Below are 5,069 nucleotides of genomic sequence, written 5' to 3'. Positions count from 1 at the left end.
GCCCACATTTAATTCTGAAGTTTGGACATTCGTACCTTCTTGTAAGAACCTCCTGGAAGGTTTGAGTGTAATGGTGGCCCTTTTACATGTTTGTACCTTCAGAGGGTGTGATGTAAAGTCGTATTGATTGTCAGCCTGGTTGTAGTAATCTGGTCTCTCTCTTGTCTCTCCTCAGATGATCTTCCCCTTCCAGTGGCAGTGTCCCGCCCTCTCTAGCAGGCGTCCTCAGTGCTCCATAGTGGGCTACTTTGACCTGCATGACCCCTCGCCAGATGTAGTCTGTGTGGATCTGGACACCAACACTATCTACCTGTATGCTTGGCTTCAATCCTAAACCCACCTCGCTGCCTGCTTTGTACCACAGTACAGCTCTCCTAATGTTGACCTAGCTCCACTATTGCAGCACGTAGCAGATTATTTTTGTGCAGCTCTCCTGTTACTTGCAGCTAACTACCTTTGTGGTATTGTGTGTGTGTGTGTGTGTGTGTTGCAGTTCTGATGAAAAGAGACCCAGCTACTGGAAAGAAGTCCTGCATGAGTCTGGTTAGCGCCCTGAGCAACTGGCACCACCAGCTGGCCACGGGTACACACAGCATCTCACACCTCCCTTCAGAGAAGGACTTGTTCCTCACAAGATGAATTTACAGGGAACGGATCAACTCCCAACAACCATTTAGTTAGTTTAGTGTCTGAAGGGGAAAGCTTACGATGTTAAAGAGCTTTGAGTAGTTAAGACTAGAAAAGAACTATATAAATGCAGTCCATTTACATGAAAGTTTAAAACGATAAAATAAGCAAGTGAAAGATAGAGACCCCAAAAAATCATCAGCTTTTTATTTCAACGGTTGAAATTAACCTCCCAATTTGTTGTATGTTTTAGTTTGAGTACGTCAAACAAGACCGGAGAACTGGGCAGACTTCACCTGGTACAAGAAGAAGAATCCAGCTGGAGATGGAGATCCAGGAGGCCTTCCTTCACTTCATGGCCTCCATCCTGCAGGGCTACCGCTCCTACCTCAAACCCCTCAGCCAGGCACCCTCCCAAAGACCACGGCCTGCAAGGTAAACGAGAGAGACGGCTGGGGGGGGGGGAATTAAGTTGTTTTATGGCAGTGAAAATCATGTGGCTGATGATGAGTCAACATAATGCCATGATGGAGATAATGCACAGAGGAACCTGGATGTGTTGATGGCTGTGTGGCTTTTGTAATTTAATTAATAACATTAATCTAGATAGCTTCACTTAATAGTATTGGCATTTCTATTTCAACTATCTTTATTATTTATTTTAGATCCAGAGAGTGATGTAACAGCATATTTTACTACTTTTGTCTTAAAAGCTACACATTAGTTTTTGCAAGAGGGATACATGACTTGCAGGAAAGGGCCGCAGGTCTGAGTCGAACCAGGGCCGGATGGATGGATGGTACAGGCCAAACGTTTGGACACACCTTCTCATTCAATACGTTTCCTTTTTATTTCCATGACTATTTACATTGTAGATTCTCACTGAAGGCATCAAAACTATGAATGAACACATATGGAATTATGTACTATGTACTTTTTTATTAATAAGGAAAAACTTCCACTAATGAACCCTGACAAAGCACACCTGTGAAGGTAAAACCATTTCAGGTGACTACCTCATGAAGCTCATTGAGAGAACACCAAGGGTTTGCAGAGTTATCAAAAAAAGCAAAGGGTGGCTACTTTGAAGAATCTAAAATATAAGACATGTTTTCAGTTATTTCACACTTTTTTGTTAAGTACATAATTCCATATGTGTTCATTCATAGTTTTGATGCCTTCAGTGAGAATCTACAATGTAAATAGTAGAGGAAATGCATGTGTCCAAACTTTTGTACTGTATGTATCCATCCATCCATCCATCCACCAAGGGACATTCCCCTCTTTTCTTCTATCCTTGAATCCTAACAATCAAATAAGCATGTTTACTGCCTAATTGGAAAAGTTTGACATATTGCATTATTCTTTTTGTAAAACTCAAATCCTAGTTGTAGGCTCTGGATGCTCTCCTCACTGCTGTACTGTATGGTCCTGTGTATGTATTGTCTTTTTTTTTAACCTGATTAGCACCAAGATACTATGTTGACATGGCAATAAAGTATTGAACTATGAACTATATCTACTGTAGCACAAAGGACTGAAAGCAGTATAACCGACAACGGCAGCAATTTGAAGACTTACTGTCTGCCTACGCATGTCCTCATCCTTCAGTCTGTTCCCTCTGCAGGCCCTCAACTCAGAACTGTTCACATTTTGCAGGTACAGGGACCCAGCAAGACTGATGGTGCCTCGCTGCCATCAGGAGATGGAGCTAACCTGCCTCAGCAGCAGCAGCAGCAGCTGTAGCTTCAGCGTGGAAAGTCGTGCTGGGATGCTCCTAGAGAAAGGCGTGGACCACATGAAGCAGTCAGATGGGTGCCGATGCCCGTACCCTGGCTACAGCGCGCTCTGTTCGGGCCAAAGTCCACCCCCTAATAGTGTGCCCAAAGCACTTTTTTTTTAAAGACCTGCAGGAAGAGCCTGAAGAGGATCAGGGTCACTGGTGAAGCTGCCAGAGGAAGAGGAGCCAGGAGCACCAGAAGAAGAGAGAGTGATGATGAAAAGGTAGAAAGGACTGTTAAAAATGGAGAAATGAGGAAGGAAGCACACTGAAACAAACGAGGAGGGCTCTGCGCCAAGGCCATCGCTTGTATGTCGACGTTTGTCTTCATAAAGTGCCCAAAAGCGCCGGTTCCAATCCTCCTCCAAACCTGTTCCTTGTCATCCTTCTCCTTTTGGTAGTATGTTGTGTAGTACTCAGGCTGGAAGTACTGTGTGTTCTGGTTCAGAGTATTTTCCAGCCAGTCCGACCGCAGCCTGAGATCAGATCAGGATGACTAGTTCTGTGTTTGCGCTCAATTTTTACAGAGTGGACATCAAATCTAACAGTTGTTGTTGTTGTCCTATTTGTTCCAAACATGCATATGTGTAAGTTATTCTTTTCTATTGAAGTCCTCTGTTTGAGCTTTTCTTTTGTACATGCTGTTTATAAGATGTGTATATGTAAATTTATATTCTGAGTACTGGGGGGGAAATGATTGGCTGAAGGAAAAGTGTCTGTTCCTCTGATTTCAGATTAATAAAAAATGTCTGCAAACTGTTCCACTGCTTGTGTGTATTATTTGGGACGGACAAGAAAATGTAGAATATGAAGACACTCGATGCGCTGAAGGAAGTCCTACTGAGACTGTAGTACATGTTTTTAAATAAGTAACAATTCCACTGATGGAAGCAAAAATGACTATTTTACAGGATCAAAACCAGTTCTATTCAACAGTGAGGAAAAATAATTTCTTTCTTACATGAAAGCATGTAAGAAACCCACAATACTAATACAAGTTCAAATATCTGGCTGAGACTGTGCATGGTAGATCTGCTTCAATATACGGTCTATGATTATAAAGGACAGCCCTGAAGTCCAAATGGAGCTCGAGGACAACAGCAACATGTCCTTAAAGTAAAAAGACAAAGTACTCTTTATGTTCTCTTATTAGAATCTGATTACTGATGCATTAACATGTAAGGAGCAGGTCCTCTGATCTCCAGCAAATAAATCATAAAATCACCATATACTGACTCAATCTTCATCTTTACCTGATAGATGTGAGACTATCTCAGTGTTTCCTCTAGGATTCTTCTTAGCAGTGGGGGCAGATCTGTCAGACCCCCCCCGCGCCCTGACGCCAAATGTTTTACGTATTAGACGGAGCTGACACTTCGCTGCAACACAAATATATATTTATTCACCTCTATTCACACACAATGAGGCATATTTTCATTTAGTTTTGAACTGTATTTTTGAGGAACTGTAGGTCTACAAAATGAATTTTACAAGAAATTCTTCATAGGGAAATCCAAACCCAAAGTAGGCTAGAGTATGAAACCATTCATAATGAAACTAATTGCATATTTGCAGTGGCAGCCTTGCTGTGGGCATCTGATATTTCTTGGCTTTTGGAAAAATAACTCCGATGCTGGGTTATAGGGGAATTCAGAAAGAGGCGGCCCATTAATGCTGAGCAGCTCCATGCTGCTAGATGGTCCCCCTGTGGCCAGGACGGACATTTTGACTGTTTTGAGATTTATATGTCTAATAACTTTGCTAAATAAAAAAATACAATCCTGCTGGTACCTGAATTTTCCTAAAAGAGTCTGTATTTTCATTTAAAATTGTTTTTAGGCTATATACATTACACAAAATATACAATCACTTTTACTTATTTTGGCCATTTTTGCAGTTTTGTTTTTAATCTTTTGCGTGGTTGAAGATGCATCTTGGTTGCTTAGTAATAATCATCGTCTCTGTCAGAGAAACGTAACCGTAGCTAGCGGTCTGGAGTAACAAGTGTGGGCATTAAGGGCATTAAGGTGGTAGGCTAAGTGGGCAGAAGAGAGAGAGAGAGAGAGAGAGAGAGAGAGAGAGAGGAAGAGGAAGAGGAAGCAGACGTGTTGTAGATGCGACCGGAGCAGAGTTGGTGGTTATTCCTGTTCTAACGAGGGTCCTGGAGGTAACCGGTCTCTCCTGGGGTTCTGATCACAGTCAGAAACGAACCAATCAGGAGAGGTTAACACACCGACCATGTTAACAGCTGATTAACGTGCGCTTGTTGCCCCGTGTGAGATGATGACCTCATCTGTTGACATTTCCGAATGCCTTCCTACAGCTGCTTCATAAAAAAGATTTTCACACAAATAAACGTAGCCTCCACGTGTCATTAGTATGAGAGGAAAAAGATGAGATTCTAACTGTCGGGCTCGGACAGAAAAATTTGGCCCGATCCGGACTCTAGTGGGCATCACAGATGGGCCGAACACGAATGGACATGAATGTATGAAATAATCAGGGTTTAGTCTACTAGGCCATGAGATGATATCAAGGGCGTTGGATTGAATCAACAGCCACGTGCAACTTAGCTAGCAGCTGAAGGTGAAACTAAAAATGTGCGAAAACTATAGAATAATAATACAGGCTTAATGAACTGACAACATAAGTTATAGGACTT

General features: G+C 42.2%; 1 long non-coding RNA gene across 1 annotated transcript; it reads left to right on the top strand.

Moving 5' to 3' along the window:
• Positions 1-202: 202 nt before the first annotated feature.
• Positions 203-2,402, top strand: LOC120553411. The gene is made up of 4 exons (XR_005638162.1): positions 203-312; positions 494-583; positions 881-1,062; positions 2,287-2,402. It is a non-coding gene; the product is annotated as an uncharacterized LOC120553411 (long non-coding RNA).
• Positions 2,403-5,069: the final 2,667 nt, after the last annotated feature.

Source organism: Perca fluviatilis, chromosome 23 (assembly GCF_010015445.1).
Source record: "Perca fluviatilis chromosome 23, GENO_Pfluv_1.0, whole genome shotgun sequence".
In the NCBI taxonomy this organism is placed as follows: domain Eukaryota; kingdom Metazoa; phylum Chordata; class Actinopteri; order Perciformes; family Percidae; genus Perca; species Perca fluviatilis.
The sequence above is the reverse complement of the archived record's forward strand: the minus strand, read 5'-3'. Positions and strand labels throughout refer to the sequence as shown.